A 19,702-nucleotide genomic window follows, 5' to 3' on the forward strand; every position below is an offset into this window, starting at 1 on the left:
AACATAAAGCAGGAGTTGACGTATACAGTTTTTAAAAAAGTACTCTACGGGGTGCCTAGTTAAAGTCTGGACACCTATAGCATAATAAGTAAGAGGAACGGATAATTCCTCACATAAGCCCACAAACTGATTGTGTTCACACCCTCCCCTCAAAAAATAAAAAAATAATTAACTAACACAATCAATGGAACAAAGATTAGGAAGTCGAATTTTAAAATCCCATACTTGTATAACACATGGTAAGAAGCTCACGGCGCAATTTCAAATATCCTCGGTATTTATATCAGAATGCTTCAGAAAAGACCAAAGTAATGGGTCATGCCATTTTAAATTGCTAAGCTCTTAATGCAGAGAAAATGACAGATTTGAAACCAATAAGCGTGGAGGAATTACATAAAAAGAAATTACAAATGAGAACTTGGAAGTTTACTGGAGATCTAATTAAATTTCATACATCATTTTCAGCAAGATACTTGATGGTTTTGTGGAAGATTATTCGCAAATCTTTCTGTTCGAGATAGTGGTTTGCTTGTTTTTTTTGTTTTTTTCGTTATTCGAGTAATTTTTGATTAATTTTACGCTTGCCTTTTGATATTTTAGAAACTTTTTCTTGGATTATTGATTAGTCATTTTTTAAACTCATATATCGGAGTGCATTACCGTATTTATTTCAAGGAACGTAATTTCAAACCAAAATTTTATTTATATCTGTATGATGTCACTTTTCTAGATGAATTAAGGAAAAGAAAAAAAGTTATATTGTAAAAACTAAGCAGAAAGATACAATGACTGAATTAGCATATACTCATTAGTGTCCCAGTTCAAGGAAGAACTTACTTGCTTACTCTAAAAGTAAAGTGTATTATGCCTACAATAGCTGTAAAGGCTGAGAAAGATCGATGTAAGGAAAACCCACCAACCAAGATAATGTGATAATAAGAAAATCAGTCAAATACCGTATTCTGTTCATAAAAAAACCATTCAATTGCCATCAAAGCCATTCAATTTGACTTTAAGATAAAGTCCCATAAAAGGGATATCTTTACAAAATAAAAATATTTAAAGTTACCAAGGTCACAAATACCTAAACATTTTTCAACAAGAGAAGCTCAACGTAGGAATAATCATATTCCTAAGAGGATGGGATGAGCTGGATAGTGAAAAAGATGTTCAGAATGATTACTGGGTAGCTGAGTGTCAGGTGATGGGCCTTACATATTCAAAGTAAAGTTTCGACTTTGAAATCATTCCTGTATATACAGCGAATGCATTTTGTGTTGATTTCCCTCATCTTATAGTTGTTTGCAGATAATCTAATGAAACCTTATGACGGTAACAGGTCTAATAATTTCCTTAGATGGAGAAAATTTGATTAAGGGAAAGTAAAATTTCCTTCTTTTCTTTTTTTAATAGAGAAGAAAACTCATTTTGATATATAATAGTATATTTATGTCTAAAAGGAAAATTCGAAATTAGAACAATTAATATGCAAATAAGAACCCTTTTTAGACTATGTAGGTATTATAAGAGTTTTTAAGAAATCCACTTTTATGTAAGGAAAAAATAAAGGAGAGAGATGTAAGGAAGGATCAGAATAACCCTGAGGATGAATATTTAGTGTAGATTAATAAGTTCTACCATTATATATGTGTATCTTCTACATACCGCCTCGATCCCTATAATTAATGAAATTTATTTCATAGTCGAAGATATTTCATATTTTAATGTTATTACCATCGATTAGCCATATTATCCTTAATTTTGATTATAATACATATGAAAAATTGGAAATGCACGTTGTTTCACAAGACGACAAAAATATTGTTGATGTCGGCCATTTTGTAGCCGTAAACAATTAGGATTTATATGGATACAAACCATTTCTCATTTATACAGGGCTGATCTTATCTAGCCCTATACTTAAATTAAAATTTGAATAAAAAGGAAATATATCCGTTAATTATCTTCAAACTCTGTGAAAAATAGGTTTCGTGACTCAATACTCCTTATGTAAAGTTTGGACTCACTTAAAAGAAAATAATCTATTAACAATATATATCTGGCTACGGCTTAGTTTTCTAATTTATTTTATCCTAATATGTATTCAAATATATTATTTCATTGTTCTACCGGGTGGTACATTCAAATATGAACAATTACTTATTCAATAATTAATGAAGGTTGAGTGATTGAAATTAATTCATATTTTGATAAACAATTAGTTAGGAAACAAAACTAACTTAAGCTCGCTAGCTTATATATAGGTCGAGAAAATGGGCATTGAACTTGATAAATGAATTTCCATTTGCGTATTCCAAGTAATTGGACGTCTCCAGGACACCCGTCTACGCCGTCAGCAAGTTTGAAACGTTGGAGAGGAAGAAGTGCCGTGCCAAAAAGACAAAGTGAACCCGGAGAAGTGAAAGAAAACAGCCCCAGAATGTCCATATTTAGAGATCTCGTCATAACTCCTTCCTATGCCAAGAAGCGCTGAGGAACATTTTTTTCTTTCTTTTTGTGCCCTTGGTCTAATAAAGAAATTAGATTGGCAATATTTTTTTGTTGTAGGGGGATCGGTAAATTAAAAGCAAGTCATTACAGCTTCTAAAATTCTTTTTCAGATCAAGGATAACAGAGATGGAGGTCAAAGACTTGATTTAATAATTGTGCGTACTCACTTGATAATAAGGATGCTCATCGAACAAAGATTAGTAGGTAATTTTATACAAAAAATGGTTGATATTCTATATTTTCTTTAAACGTTTGACTTGAAGTTTATGACTTTAGTCTTTTTTTTTTTTTTTTTCATGTTAGTTATAAAGAACCAGAGTGGCCTTCTACATACAAAAAAAGATTCATTTTCTACGACGTAGTTATGCAGTTCATGGCATAAACATATCGAGACATTTTTACGTTGTTAATTATTTTGGTTACGTCACCCCTCCCCTTCCCACTTAATTATTGTGGGGGCAGTGAATAAACATATCATTATGTACAATAACAATAACCTTTGATTTAGTGTTGTGTCAATCCCACTTGAATATTTGATTATTTTTATAGTCCGCATAAATATGAGTAAGTTTTAACATTCGACAAACACGAGCCAACCTGAATAACATTATATTGCCTTGATTAGATTTCTATCATTAAACCTCATTAACCGATGTTTTGAGTTTAATGACGTCTTCTGTAGATAAGTGATTTTCTAATCAATCCGAATTTCTAACTATCATTAGCTTTAAGGACTCGTAATATATAACAGATTATCCATTGAAATCTGAAGACTCAACTTGGGCTTGATCGAAGAATTTCCATTCGCGCACTCCAAGCAGTTGGGCGTTTCAAGGACCACTGTATAAGCCGTCAGTAAGTTGGAAACTTTGGAGAGGAAGAAGTGATCTGTCAAAAAGGCCAAACTGGATCCCAAGGAGTTAAAGTAAACATCCCAGGCCAATCCCCTCAAGTCCATGAGGACCCATGCAAGAGATCTCGGGGTATACCACCAGACTGTCTGGAGAGATATCAAAAAAGTGGGTGGAGAGAGGATTGTGAAGGTGGAGAGGCCACTTTTGACACCATCAATGAAAAAACCCTATATCCTCCTTAGCAAGACTCTTTTGATCCCTTTTTTTGACACTTTTGGTCCCCTAAAGCCCTGTTGCTAACCCCATCGATTACATCTTTTCTGTAGATGTCCAAAGCAAGGCCTTCAGTGTCCGTCATCCAAACACCAAGACCCTCAAAACCACTCTAAGCCATCACTGGGATTCCATCACAGATGACTACATCTGTAGCGGATGCAATGCCTTTTGTCTTCCCCTGGAAGTAATCATTGACGCTAAGGGCGGATACATTAATGATTAAGAGAGCTCAGATTTATATCTTTTCATAAATAGTATTCATCTTATTGAAATTATTTTGTTCATTAATAAAATATATCCTGTTGAAGTTTAAAATTCAACGTGTTTAGATTGCAATAAATCACTGCGTAGAAGAGGTAGGAGGGATTCAGAGTGTTTTCACATGACATCTAAATGGTTGATGCCTATTATATTGGGGGGGGCCTAAACAGGCAAGTTGTATAAGAATGAAAATCATTTGATTCATTAATATTATGGAAAATAGTGCATTATTGGATGTCAAAATGGGCCCAACAAATAAAAGGACTTAAACCTTTCTCTTTGTCAATAATGTATCTCTTCTTTGCCTTATTTTATTATATATATTAGACCGTAATGTATGTTAAAAATATGTTTTTACATTGTTAAACATTCTTGTTTCTAAATTGTAGATAAAAATTAAATTTTTTTTTCTAATTACCTACATTAGTTTACCCATTTTTTAGTACATATATCTTTGATTTAATTCAAAGTCCTTTTTTATTTTATTATTCTATAAACCATTTGATAGAGTTGAATCAATAGACAATTTATTTCAAAGAACTTTTGGATGGTATAATCTTCAAAACTTAACAATTATTCATAGGCCGACTTGGATGTCGATCCTCAATTCTACATAAAATCCAAGTCCCGAGGAGCAACCCCTCTATGTTACTCTCTGTCTTTAATAGAAGCACGCACCAGTTATTATTTTAAACTTAGTGATTCGGATAATTAAATAAAATAAAATAAAAAAATTTTTGAATACCAACTAGAAAAAGCTGCACCTACTTTCTAGGGCATATTTGATGCACTTCTGTTAGGAATCTTAAATGTGTCTACCTATTTTCACTCCTTGAGATGTTTTTTTTTTTTCTTAATAGAGTCATAAAGAACCAAGGCTCGTCGTTGTCGTCTGTTTCTTTTTGATTACTTTGTTTATGGCATTCATCACCAGCTTCTCCAAAAAAAAAAAATATATATATATATACACAAGATTAAGTTTATATTGTTGTATGTCTGAGGTTTTTGATAATTACAAGGAAACACGATTTCGCTCTCTTCTTTCTTGTCTTCTTCTTCTTCTTGTCGTTCACGCAACTACCAATTAGACACATATATTAGACACTCTGAACAAAAAAAAAAAATCTAATTAGAGTCGAATTTGAGTAAGAGAAAAAAAGTGTATTACATCAACTTTTTCTCAGAAACAAATTACGCATTTCCTTTTTTGGGCCAGTGCCACAGAGGTTGACACCCTTACCCCTAAAGAGTATTAGAGTAGGTTAAAAAAAAAAAGGGAATATCAGACCATATTTTCCTCAAGGAATAACTATAAAATATATATGGAAAACACATTAAAGAAAACTAACTGCACAAGGGCCTAATCCCTTTCTAAAGGTCTTAAACATAAAATGAACAAGAATTGGGACTCTGTAGAGTCCTATTTTTCCTGAATTAGATTTTTATCTATATGAAGCTTCTTTATTATTTACTTTTACACATAATAATTCGACCAGCAATTGACAAACAAACCCTGTAAAGGTCTACTTTTATTGCCTGCTGATAAAATATGAAAATTATCATTCTTAATACAAGTGAATCATTTAAAATACAAATATTGAAATTTTTAAAATAACATGACTGTGCAAAAAAAAAAAAAACTTAATAATGAAGTAAACCACAAATGTAAACAATTTATGAATATACGTGTCACACTAAAAAAATCACTTGAGATCAGCCTCACTTCCCTGAGGAAAGCAAAAAGCTATTGTACACCAAAAACTTGTCGATCTATAATATAAACTATGCTTAAAGATGTTACTCTCTGGTTTTTGGTGGGTAGATGGTATTGTTGAGTGGAGAGTCACGTTTTGTGGAAGAGATAGCCTTTATTTAGTGTTCAGGTTAGGGAAGATAGATGTATCTTTTGTTTAAAATTCGTTGGAGCATAATTATATCTTTAATAGCACGTCTATGAGACAAAGTGATGTGGGGAAGTCTTTTGATTTTGCATTCATAGTTTGTGTTATCTCTCAACGTATGAAAAAACGACACAAACACGGTGGTCAATTGTTCTAAGGACTTCATCAGGTGGTTTTGGAAGGATTCCATATATCATATCCATACATTAAAATTGGGAGGACATAAAGTTTACCATAAACAAAGGGTCACGAATTGTGAAGATTATTTTAAACATTCCCAAGTTGTTTGGATTGTCGTCCTTATAATGTGATGCATATGCCTCTTAAATCTCAGATCACGAGAGATGTAAATTTCTAAGTAACCATATATACAGACACCAATTTGAGCTCTGTACCAGAATATGACGCAAAGTTCTGCTGGATTACGTATTTTTACGTTGGTACTACTACATTGACCTCTCATAAAGTTGAATGCCATCTTACAATAATCTTTGGACTTATACCGTTGTTCCGATGAGCAACAGACAAGCAATGGCAAAAGTATATGCTCTGTTTAATTTTTTCTGGTGGAGATAATCACTAAAAAGTGTCATTTATTCATTGGAAATACCCATAATTTTTGCAATAAAAACAACATCTATTTATTATAATATCATTTAAAATTGAATTAAAATATACAGTTGTAAATAAATTAAAAAACTAATATTTTTCGGCTAAATGTGCCGTCCGGAAAATTTTCCTTCGGCAAAAGTGTTTTTTAGGCAATTTTCCTAGAACTATTGATTGCATAATTCCGAAAAAATACGCAGTTCCACTAAAACTATAAAATAATAATAGCTACAAAATACTGTTTGGCTATAAATTTCAAAGAACCACAAATGATAAAATGAATTCCCTTCCTTTTCCCGGTGAGCTTTTTTCCATGCCAATTTTCCGAGGGCGAGTAATCTCACGTCAAACTTTCCTTTAGGAAAATTTTGCAAAGGTTAACTGTCCTAGATCCCTTTACAAAACGTATTCCCCTAAAATTACAAGTCTACACCGCCCACATGTCCTTAGAACACTTTTGTTCACGTTTAGTTATTATTCAATTTGTATTATTTTTCTATTCTTTAAAGATAGTCTTTTTATATATTGCAAACTACTCAACTCTATGCATTTAAAGAACAATTAATATTAACTAGATAAATGGAACTTACACGAATATGTATTTAAATACATTTAAAAGTAATCAAATTTATAAATATTACTTTAAAAATAGTTATAAAATTTCCTATTCATTCCATAAACTTTTCTCCTATATTTATGGGCCATAATAATCATATCAAGGAAGACGATCTCAATCATTTTAATTTTGAGGTTGAAATGGAAATACAAATTTTACTCTATTAGCTTTTTCCTCATGTATCATGTAAAGCTTGACATTCAAAAACAGCTATCATCTACAAATCTTCTATATAAATAACGACTTCAGTTTTGCCGTAGCATACACGTTACTCAAAACTTCATTGAGTTCCTTCTTCTCTGTTTTGATTGATATTGTTCAACTATTCATCTGTAAAATATATTTTCCTTTGTAAATTATTATATTCATTTTCAATAGTATTTAGAAATGTCATTAACTGTGTTCAAGCTTTGATTCAAGTAAGTTTCTTAAATGACCAAAGATTTCATTTTTCTCAGATTGACAAATAACTGCAAATTTTTCTTCAGTTATAGTTGTGTCATGATTGCATTACATAAATTATAATTGATGTAATATTTGAAGAGGTTGCTAAATTTGTGGAATTGTTCCATTCATAAAGCAAAAAAGCAGACTATCTCTCTTTGTTATAAGATGAGTATCAGACGATAAACACCTACTATCGATTTGTTTTAGAATATCTAATAAGGATGCCAGTTTAATTATTTCAAAATAAGGTACTTCAACTTTTAGTTCAAGATACTTTTCATTTCGAAATCTGTAAAAATTATGGCAAAAAGTATTAGCATCACAAAAATATCCAAGAACATGTAAATTAGCTTCCAAGTACTAGAGTTTTTTTACCAAGTAGACAAACTTGAAGCAGTAGTTCTAAGAAATTGACTCTTTTTTTTTATAGTAGTATTGCTTGAAACCCCTCAAATATAGATAAAACTGCATCTTTTTGTAAGATATTGTGGGAGAGAATCATTTTCTTCAAATTTATAGACTTTGTGTCTAAAATGTCAACTACATAATCGTAAATTTTTACATCTTTCCTATAGGTAAAGAAAGTAATAGAAAGCCTTAGTTTTGATACATTTCTTCAAAGTTAACATATTGAAAGGAAAATAAGTAAGTAGTAAGCGCTAAGAAATCATATAATTAAGTGATATTTTGGTATAGCTTTGAAGGAGAGCTTCATTTTGAATAGGTACATAAAATATTGTCTTCCTTTGGATTCCCGGAGTAACCTCATCCACACTTTGGAGAACAGGATTAAGCAGGTATTGCTGTCAATTCTTTATGAATAGTGAGCCCTGATCCAATAATACTTAAGTACACAATTTTTATATCTTTCAGTGACAGTTTTTGTTCTGTACTATTAGTTAGGCGATAGTAATGTTTTTCAACCCACAACAATAGCCAACAAATATCAGTAGAGATTCCCCCTTTGTATATGTCTCAGGTCAGATAGAGTAAATGTGATTTAAATCCAGTGATTTTTTTAACCCGTTTTTTTTTTGGTAATTGATTATCCGAAGAGTCAATTGTATTTTCCTTGGCTGTTGTCGTCATTATTTAATTCTTTAACTGTGGGCATCCCCTCATAGACAGAGTGCAACCCTGCGTAATTATTGCAGAGGTATAATTGCAAGTCCTTGTTGAACTCAGAGTAGAATTGGGGATTGACATCGGATTCATTTTAATTTATTATCTATTCACCTTCCTTTCATGTCAGAGCTGATTGTAGCTGATCTAATAAAACGTCATGAGCAATATACTTTCTCTCCTCCAAAACATTTTTCAGGGTTACCATGTTGATTTTGGTGGGTTTTTTTTTTTGTTTTTAACTTGCTCATTCTACAGGGTGTTTTTCATCACTGATTATACTCAATCTTGGATACTTGGATATAGGTCTAATTACAGGCCTATCTCGAATAACAACCAGACCTTCGTTAAAATGGAAGTGTTGATCTTATTCTGAATTAAACAACTTTTAAAAAAATATATTAAATGTGTAGAAAAAAAACATATGTATTAAAAATCTTTATTTCCATTTTATTGAAAGATTTATGAGCGTCTCACATCTACAAAACATGGGATTGTTAGAAAGGAATATAGCAAACATTCTACATATTCATCCATGACAGTTCCAAGTAAGATCTATGACTACAACTCTTTGACCCTTAGTCTAACAAAGAGAGAAAGAGAAAAAAAAGAAAATCGAATAAATAATATTTAATTGAAATAAATGTTCTTTCTTCTTTAACAATTTTTTCTTTTATCTATGTTTGTAATTGTAATTAGATGGACTTTCTTAAGATATATTTCTTTAATGAGAATGTATATATGATATATTGTAAGTACAGGGTACCCGATAAATGTAATATAGAATGGTTTATCATATCTTATTAAAAATCAATTTATTTTAATGTAACTTTGCTAAATTGTTTGTATATGTGTATCCTGTACATACAAAAGCAAACTAGAATGATATTTCTCAAAATTGAGTGTGTATTACTTTAGTTGTCTTTGACGAATTTTCGTTCATTTCTTATAAAAGATTGTTCTTTAACCCAAAATTATCCAAATTGTATTCTAGGTTTACCATTTCATCATTATTTTTTTTACAACACATTGTGTTATTAAAAAATCTGTGGAAAAAAAAACACGGTAAAAAAATAGATAAATACCTTTTCACATGGGTGAAACGATTAACTTGTATGTAATATGTAATGGGATGTCATTGACATTGCATCTTAAAACAAAGTAACTTTAGAATGAATAGTAAAGTTTACATTTGAGTGTGTCATACTACCTAGGGGCCCATAATACTCCAATAACTACTATTCATAAATGTCAAAAATAAATTTGTATTTTCTCCCATACTTGATTTTTGTTCAAGGCTGTTTTTATACTGACCCACCAGATATACAAATATAATTTCCAGCAAATAGCCCTATTCCTCTATTCCTCAAGCATAGCTTCAGCACGCTTTCGAAAGGTCTTTGACAATTTTTTCGCGGTCATATATATGGGTTCCAATCTTTCATTATGGCTGTCTTAAGCAAGTCAATATTAGGGTGGGGGTGGGGGGTACCATCTACCCTGTTTTCAAGGACTCCCCAAAAATAGTCCAAGAAAAAAAAATGATGAAAGTCTCTAAAAAAGTCAATATTTACTTCAAGGGCTGTGTGAAGTCTTGGAATTAAGAGAATAATGTGATTTATAGAAATCATAGTTTCATATATGATTTAGTATCATTGTTGATTTAATTGAAATAATGTTTTACAATGTTTTACATATTAGGAGATCAAAAAGGCTGAATGCTATTGGTTGAGAGAAATATTTTAATTGTAATGATTAAATAATTGTTAAAATCTCTCATTAATGATTTTAAGTATTATAAAAAAAGTCAAGAATATTGAATGTTAGTAACTTTTTGATAAATTAAGTGAACTTAATCAAAGTTTGCCAAATAGTACATAAAATTATTGACTGTAAAAAGAGCTCCCAGCCTTAATCATAGCTTAAACATGGTGTCAGAAACTATGACATGTCTTGAAAGTTTTTTCTCTTATATCCGTGGGTCATTTGAAAAGTCCATACAGGGTCCGATGGATGGCACTACTGGCGCGTATCGAGGTTATGTTTAGTTAGTTGCATCATTTGGAAGAGCACCCCCTAATTTTCAGCCAGATCCGTTCATTTCTTTCTATTCGGCATTCTTTTGAATCGAGGAATCGGCCAAAAAGATTTGAGGGACTATCTTTTGGATCCTCATCGACTGTCTGAAAAGGGGTAGAAATATTACAGGTGCATATTATTCATTTTTGTTGGACCGTTTGAAAAACGAGCTGCCTGAAAAATGCCCGCGATTGTCCCGCATAAAAATATATTTCCGTCACGACAATGCACCAGCTCATACCTCAGCAGTTTTGGTCGCAAAATTAATGGAAATAAGGCTCGAAATTGAGATGTCCACAGGACTAGCAATCTTATGCACCTTCACTCTTCTGTTATCCATCACCATATCATGGATTTGATCAATGATTTCTGGAGAAGTAACCTCAAAGGGCGTTCAGAACCTTCAGCCAACCTTCAGCCCATATGGTAACTCTAAAAGAAATTGAAACTATTTATAAATTGTTATACTCTAAGGTACAGAGTCACAAGAATGTGATTGAAGCTTCTTTTAGCCTCCTCAGGAGTTTTGCCTTTCATAAAGATATGTTTAATCAACAATTGAAATTCTGTTTCGTCCATTTTTTGTAAATCACTTCCCTTCCTTGATTCAAATGAATGCAAAAGAGAAAGAAATTGACGGATATGGGTGAAAGTTGATGAGGGTTCTTCCAAGAGATGCTACTAACTAAACATAACCTTTATAAGTACCAGTAGATTCATCTCTCCCAATTGGTATGGGATGTGGCATTGACCTTATTCGCAAGGATAATTCACTACAGGTTGTACAAAATAGTCAAATATAGAGAAAAAAAAGAACCGTTATATGAGTTGTTGAATCTTAAATAAATCTAACATCTCATGCCATTAAAGACACTCTAAGTGCATCTATCAATGAGACAATGTCCAACTTTGCCAACGCCTGCTCCTCCTTCCGGACCTGGATCCAGACTGTAGTGAATACTAGACGCGGACACAACAAAGGAACTTTTTTACAGACTTATTTGTACAATTCCAGGAATTTCTAATGTAAATCTGCTGGAAAATGAGGCCTCAATTATACAATTTAAAGGCTGTTAACGAGTACAAAATATGGCTTTCCTCCAAATTGAATTAAAATTCACTTAATTCAAGTTATTTGATTTTCAAAAAAGACAAGCTACAAAGGATTTCATTTAAGCCCCCAAAAAATAAGTGTAGAGATATATTTATGCTTTAATTTTTTAGTCAAGTCTTGGGCATCATGGCGACGCCTGCTTCAAGTGTTTTTACTACCTGAAAGGCATAAACGTGTAGAAAGCGGGAAGATAATTTTGGAGGTATAAGGGGGCAATACTCTTTCGGTTCATGTTGAACAACAGTGATTCGAGAGATTTCGTTCTGATGTAGTGGACGTGATGGATGCACCATGCACTGGGAGGCCTGACGTTCAAGATGTTGAGCTCTGCAATTTTCTCTTGATGAATTTGGGCGTGAAGAAATGCATCATGCACTTTATTCCATTTGTCTTCTTGCAGCGCCATTTTTGAAACATTTTCTTTAACCAAAAACAAAAGGAAACTTTACTTAACAAGACTCTATTTCATTTGTTTTACTCAAACTTGTACTGCTTAAAATAAAAGTGTAAACACACTTTTTATAACCCAGCATTTTTGATCGTGCACCTTGTACAAATAGTAAGTAACTTAGTATATAGGGAAATGGTTAAGGGGGGATAATCATAATAATAATAAAATGAAAAAGAAAAGCTGTCAAATAACTTCTTAAAAAACAAAATATTGGATTGCTTTCAATTTTATTTATCTCTCATACTATGGTGGATATCTTATACAGAGCATATATACTACACTAAAAGACTCGAAGGAGGGGTAGTGGTTGTAGAAAGAGGGGGGAATGCATACATATGTATATACATAAATAGGATGGAAGGGGTTTCGGACGAGGGAAAAAATAGTTTTTGTTTTTCTTTCAATCTCCTCAGGTTTCAATATCAATAACAATAAAAAGATAGACCGCGCTATTTATATTATACATTAAATCACATTCTATTTTGAGATTGAGGCATCTCTATCCATCTCACAATATATATGTATTGTATTAGTATTTGTTGTGTACAAGTTGCAACTTGTACAAGCAAATTGTACAAGTTGCAATTTCTTCGTTTTCAAATGCCTTATTTAATTACAACCCTCGTCAGTCTTATTACAAACATTTAATTGATGGATTTATTTCATTTTGATCTATTAAAATTACCTTGATAACCTCAGGCACAGAGTAACGGACGTTTTGGCAGGCCCGGGTGACCTTTTACTGCTCCATCTTTGGCATAGTATGGATGATGGAATTTGTCATGGACGAATAATAATAGACACAGGCCTCTTGCTCGACCCTCCCCCAGATATATAAATCGCATGGGTTCACGTTTGGGCTCCAAAATGAGGAAATTTTGTGGCTAAGCCATCCTGATCTTGTGGGCCGGTGCATTGTCTTATTGTAAGATCTAATTTCTTCCTGGAGTTACTCCCTTCATCGAGGAAATGTCAATTAAAAGTGCCAAATTAGAAGCAGGATATCATTTTTTGTAGTTGCATTCTGTACGGTGTTGTTGTTGTTTTTTTCCTTTTTTCTAAGCAGTTATTCTTGAAGAGATGCCATCTATATATAAAGTAATCACTCAGTCTTAAAAGTTGAAAAGTAACACTGATGATTAGCTGTGGAACTACTTTCAATCTAATTAAAAGTCCTTCCAAACATGTTTTATATTGTACTGGGGGAACAAATTCATTTTTTGTTTCTTTTAATTTTCTAAATCTGCTTCATTCTTGAAGAGGAGTCATTAAGTATAAAGCAATCACTGGGACCTGAAAAACAGAAGATTCACACTAAGGATTAAGTATTTTATGTGTTAAAGTCATTGATGGACTCAGAGTGGAACGGAGGATGGACATACGAGTAATTCCAGTCTATATTATTGGTAGAGACAAAGTTGAATTTGTGTTTAGATCCTTCATTACAACGCTTCTTCTTATAGTGTTTTGTCCCTGATATCTACCTAATACATACCTCTATTATATTTCATTTTCCTTGAGGCAAGTTTCCAAGATTAAAATCCGAAAAAGACATGTACAACCTACGAGCGAAAAAAGATTATTATCGCCCTAATGTAATTTGTAGGATTACATCTCATTCATCCTATTAATGATTAATATCAAACTTTATTAAGTAAATAAAAGCTATAAATGTACATATATTGTACTACATAATATATGAACACTGATTGCCTATGACGTATACACTTCATTTTCCGTGTTTACCTTTTATTTTTCTTCGTCTTATTAACAAAAGAAATAGGGTCAAATGAACAGTCCTTCTTTTTATCCTTCATATGTACATATTCTTAGACTGGTTCATAAATTTGTTTGTTTTTTAAACTGCTGGGGTGCTCCAAAGTGTTTTTATTTTCATACAAAATGAAGATATATAAAGTTTGAGCCATATTAACCAATGTTTGGAGTTTTGCTCAGGGTCTTGATCTCGTAGATTATCAACCAGCTCAGTTATTCAAATTACTCACGGGTTATTTCAAAAGCCTGGGGTAAATGTTTAGATGCTAAATTTAGCAAGGATGTGGAAATACTAGGAAGAAACAAGACAAAATAATCCATGTATGTATTATTGAGAATATTTATTTTATTGTTCGTAAAAAATTAAAGGTAATTTTTTCAAAAACGATTTAGAACGATTTTTCAGTCCATACCGTGGACCCAAATTTTGTGTTCTCATTTTATGGACCATGTTGTGTAATTTTGACAACACTTGACAAAGGTCCCATTGCCCATTTAGATAATTCTAGGTCAGGGTGTCTATCCAATGCAAGAATCAACATTTGTTAAATTTTAGACTTATGGAGGCGTGAGGGCCCATTTAGGAGTCCCTCAAATTTTGGCACCATTCGAAAGACCTTTGAACTTGAGTCAGCCTTAACTTGACTTAGAATACAACGACTCCTTTTTTGTTTTTGCTTCAAAATACTTCCAAGAGTATGAACTTCAACTCATATTTAATAAAAAAATTACATTTCAGGCAAAATTACAAAAAAAAACATTATTGTAAAATATAAAAAAGGAACCCCCCTCCAACCATGCTTCAAAATTGATTTCGCTAATCTACTCCCATTCTATATGTGTGCAAATAAATAGAGTGGAATTTCAATGTGCTGACCTTCATACAGGTCTATAACTTGGAAAGTTCATAACCGCCATAATAGTAAATTACGTTGTGTTTTTTTTTGTTTGAAAATATTTTAATTCTGGGTTATTATTCCTTTATATACCCTCTAACGTTTAAATATTCATAATTATTTCATACCACTCGACGACTTTGATGAAAATAATGTTGATGAAGTACAATTTTTCCATTGGATATCGACCAGTATATTAGATCCAATCCAAAATTTTGTGGAAACATTTTATGACAAAGCAGAAAAGCTGGCAATGTACGACTTCATTGCTAAGGCATAAATTAACTTTATGTCATTTATATCTTAAAGGAATAGATCCCTTAGAGTTCGGGAGTGGAATGAGTGGTTGATATGAAATCAATCGCCTACTCTGTATAAATATGAATAGACTTCACATGGAGTGTCCCCTCTACTAAATGTTTGATGCATGAATATCAATTTGGATAGGTTCAATTCAGGGTCTCTCCTAGAGAAGGAAATATTATTATTGATGGATATCGTTCAATGATAATTGTAACACCATAATGTTTATTCATATTTTATCAGGGCGACTCTGTCTAACCAATTGTTTTCAAAAAGATTTAGTACAACGATATTTTTTGTATATTTGTTTACTAATAAATAACTTTTTGAGAGATAGATTATATTCAGTTAAAATAGTTTGTAAATATAAACTCTCTAATTTTATTGATACTGAATATTTTTTTAGTCAGAATGCAATTTTTTACCTAAGAAAAATATGAAAATTAGAGCCATTGAGGGCGATGTATCAACACTAAACATTGATCAGTATGGCTCAAATTTAACATATATTCCTTTCATTTTTATTTTTTTTAAAGTTTGTCAACATTTTTCTTTTGTTTTTCCGCATTTTGTACCAAAAATCAAATTAAAGTAGACAGAAAGGTTAAATCCCGTTATGTTTATGTACATTGTACATATGGCATTCAACATGACGAAAAGCGTATTTATGATGATTTAATCATCACCACTCCACTTAAATCTTAATCTTAATCTTTGAAGAGTCCTCTTTAGATCCACTCTCATTCCTTACTTTATCAAGTCTATATAATCCAATCGGCAAACAGTATTAAAATGGTCCAATTAGGAGAAGGTATTTGTTCGTCTGTGAATGACATCTTGAAGAAAAAAAGAAAAGAAAAACCATATACTTATGATTAGAGTTGTAAATTATAATTGTTTTCTTGCGTGTTAGATATTAATAGTCGCCAATCTGAGCATTGTGCCCATCATCGCAGTGCTATGCAATCATGAGTAAAGGACAGATCGACAACAGAGTAGATATTTTATATTTCTTTACTCCAAATGAAATACAATTTTAGCCTTAATTTTTGGATGCGAGAACACATTTTAAATACTCTAGAAAAAATACTTTTGAATTTCCCATAGACACTTTGAAGCCTTGGACTCTCTTTAAATATGGAGACCCATAGGTTAGTTAATCAATCAGACCTGAGCTGCAAAAAAATTAATTAGTTAAGTACGTTTGGTTAATTATCTATGTCTGGTACGATAACAAAAGGGGACTCATTCCTTTATCTACAGTTAGTAAGAGAACAAGAAAATATTTAGTATAAATACAAAGTACAAAAGATAACTAATTGTACGCTGTGGTTGTTCATTATGTTTGGATTGATAACTTTCCAATAACTCATGTGATTTCACGGGCAACAAGCTACAATGCCTCCTACAAGTTTTCTGCGCTCGTTTGTCACACGTAATATTTTTTCTTCTCCAACCAACTTTAGATAGAATGGTGAGTTCCCTCTAATTTAGTCACAGTCTAATTCGAGCGGTCTTTTCTTCTGAAACTTCTTTTAAATTTTGAAATGGTATATTTTCCCCTCACTTGCATAACATGCAACATAGCAACATGATTATATAACAGGCACCCAGATGCTGTCATCTAATTGCAGAGAAACACGCTCAGGGTCCCCATGGATTTATCATTACAGTCAGTTTTTGATGTTATAATAATAGCCATATTTCGTTGGAGCAATGTGATACAGAATTTATTATTTCCTAATGACATTAAAAGCATTGTAATGTTGGAGCAATGTTCTAAAAAAGTTTGATAAGAGTATAAGTAAAATTTTCAAACGTTGACCAGTCTGCACTGAAAAAAAGTTGGGGGGCACTGCCCTTTCACACACGTTAAAAATAAATTTTGGTAAAAGTTGACCTTTTTCATGACCTCCGACCTTTAATATGACCTTAAAGATATACTTGAATAATATATTTGAAGTAGTATAAAGCTATTATTTAAAGGATGAAAGGGCTTAAATGATCACAATATCTGAATTTTTTTCTTATTACATTGAAAATAGATTAAAAAAGTAATTTTCAGGTTTTGGCTGATTTAATTTTTTTCCGCCAAAATACTATGTGATGTTTGTGAAAGTAGGGATAAAATTAAATTTGTTCTTTATCATAAATCAACACCCTTAATAAATTAACACTATTAATAAATATGTCTGCTTGTTCCCTCCCCCCTCTCCTCTCCAATCGCCATCATAGCTAAGCTGTTTTTCGATTAAAAATTCTTCGGATTATTTGGATTACCATGTCACCTTTTGGTTTATTTCTCTTTTTTACAAACTGCAAGTACTTATAACTGACGACTTTTAGTTGCAGCATATTACAGAAGTAATTAAGATGTGATTACTTATGTTGATTAAATATGAGAATTGAGCCCCTAATTGACGAAATAAGATCTTGAAAATGTTTTAAAAATGGTTCTCCCAGTACAAGCACTAAAATAAATATTTAGAAAAAGTTGACCTTTATGTGACCTTTGACCTTCAATATGACCTTAAAATTATACTTGATTTATTTTCGATAGTATAAAAGTTTAATATTATTTGAATGACAACGATATTCCCTAGGTTTTTTTGATTACTTCTAAAGTAGGTTAAACAACTACGTATTTAAGGTTGAAAAAGTAATTTTTGCTGTAAGGTAGAAGAAACTGTTTGTAGGTAATTTTTCTCCATGAAGATACGACCAATATATGTGGTCGTAAGAAAAGTTGGGTTAAAATTGAATTTATACCTAGTCAGAAATTAACACTAGACTAATTTGTAATTAGTCTAGTGAAGATTCATGATAGCTAAGCTCCTTATCCCCCGAACATTCTTCAAATTCTCAAAATTGTCATGTCGCGTATTTCGGCTTATTTTACAAGCCTGCAGTAGTTAGAAGTTACCAATCTACTTTTGGTAGCTATATGTTACAGAAAATTGTACATTAAGTTTTTTACTATTTTTGTAAGTGTTAAACCCGAGGAGGATTTAGTCACAAATTGTCAAGATAAGATATTTTTGTATCCCCTATTTAATAATGAGAACGCTAATATCTTAGCTTATGAGTTGTTGGTTTTGTTTGTGGATAATTAGGGCATGGAAGGATTATAAAAGTAGATGGAAACGATTAAATGTTGCAATTTGGTTTGACAATCTTAGACGGCTTATAATTTTCATTGAAACAAACTAATTCAGTTCTTTAAAGAAGTTTGTCTTGGTTCAGCTTCCTTGGCCTCAGACCTGGGTACATCCTTTAACGAGGAACTAGAATGTGTTAAGTGCACATTTATTGTACTCTCTCTAAGAGAGAGTACTTTTTTCATATACAATTTTGTCGGCAGAATCTGATGATCTTATATTTTAGCAACCCTGAAATCTATGTTCATAAAATTACCCAATATTCACGTAGATGATAAGTTTAAAAATTGTATTAATACCCTTTGCACAACCAAGGCGAGACTGTCTCGCCACTGCTCTGGGTCCACTATAATCCTCTAATTACTGGTGGATATCTGAACGTCTTCCACTATAGGATTGGACCCTATTGTATGTATATAGTTTTGATTTACTGAAAATGGAAATATTGAAATAAATAAAGAATAGATAATTCGGCAAAGAATCCCTTCCCTTTCTTCTTGTTCCTTACATACTCCTTATTATTTCCACATATCCATATTCTTTTCTTAAAGAAACTAATGATGTCCGATCATCATAGTTAAATGATAATGTCTATATGATATCTATATATGTAAAAAAAAAAATAAAAAAAATTGAGAGGGTGGATAAGGAATATAAGAGGGGGAGAGATGCTGAAGGGATTCAATTATGGACTACGGATTTATTTTGATTTCTCGGATCACTTGGTTTTTTTTATTACTATCTCTCACAGTTGAAAAGAAAAAACGAAGGAACGAACGAAAAATAATAATAAAAAAATCTGTCGAACGCATCAAACGAAAGGAAGAAAAAAATAAATATACAGAAAAAAAAAGTTGTTTTTTTATCTCGGAAAAAAAATGTGTCGAGGAAAAAAAAACAACATAAAACAGGGTAGGGATGGATTGAGTTTGAACTTAGTTCATATAGAGTGAAACGCTCACCCAGATCCCGCATTATTTTTTTAGTACGAAATCTGATCCTTCAAACGGCGTCTGACGTAAACTGATGTATCCTATTCAAGGCAGGATACACATTACAATTGCCGTCTGTTGGAAAAATAATTGAGTTATTTTATTACACCTATTATGTAAGTATACATATCCCCTGGATCAGGGATTCTCAACCTTTTTTCTGTGATGTAACAGACACAGATCAAGTTTTTTTCAGCCATTTACATTACCATTATAAAAATCGTTATTAATTGAAGCCATTCTTCGCCCTAAATATTGTACACACTTTCTATGCTTAAGCTGTTGGCAACGACATCGTATAAGAGGCCTCCAGTGCTTGGGCTGATGTCGTAGAGG

The sequence above is a fragment of the Lepeophtheirus salmonis genome, chromosome Z (assembly GCF_016086655.4).
Source record: "Lepeophtheirus salmonis chromosome Z, UVic_Lsal_1.4, whole genome shotgun sequence".
NCBI classification, from domain to species: domain Eukaryota; kingdom Metazoa; phylum Arthropoda; class Copepoda; order Siphonostomatoida; family Caligidae; genus Lepeophtheirus; species Lepeophtheirus salmonis.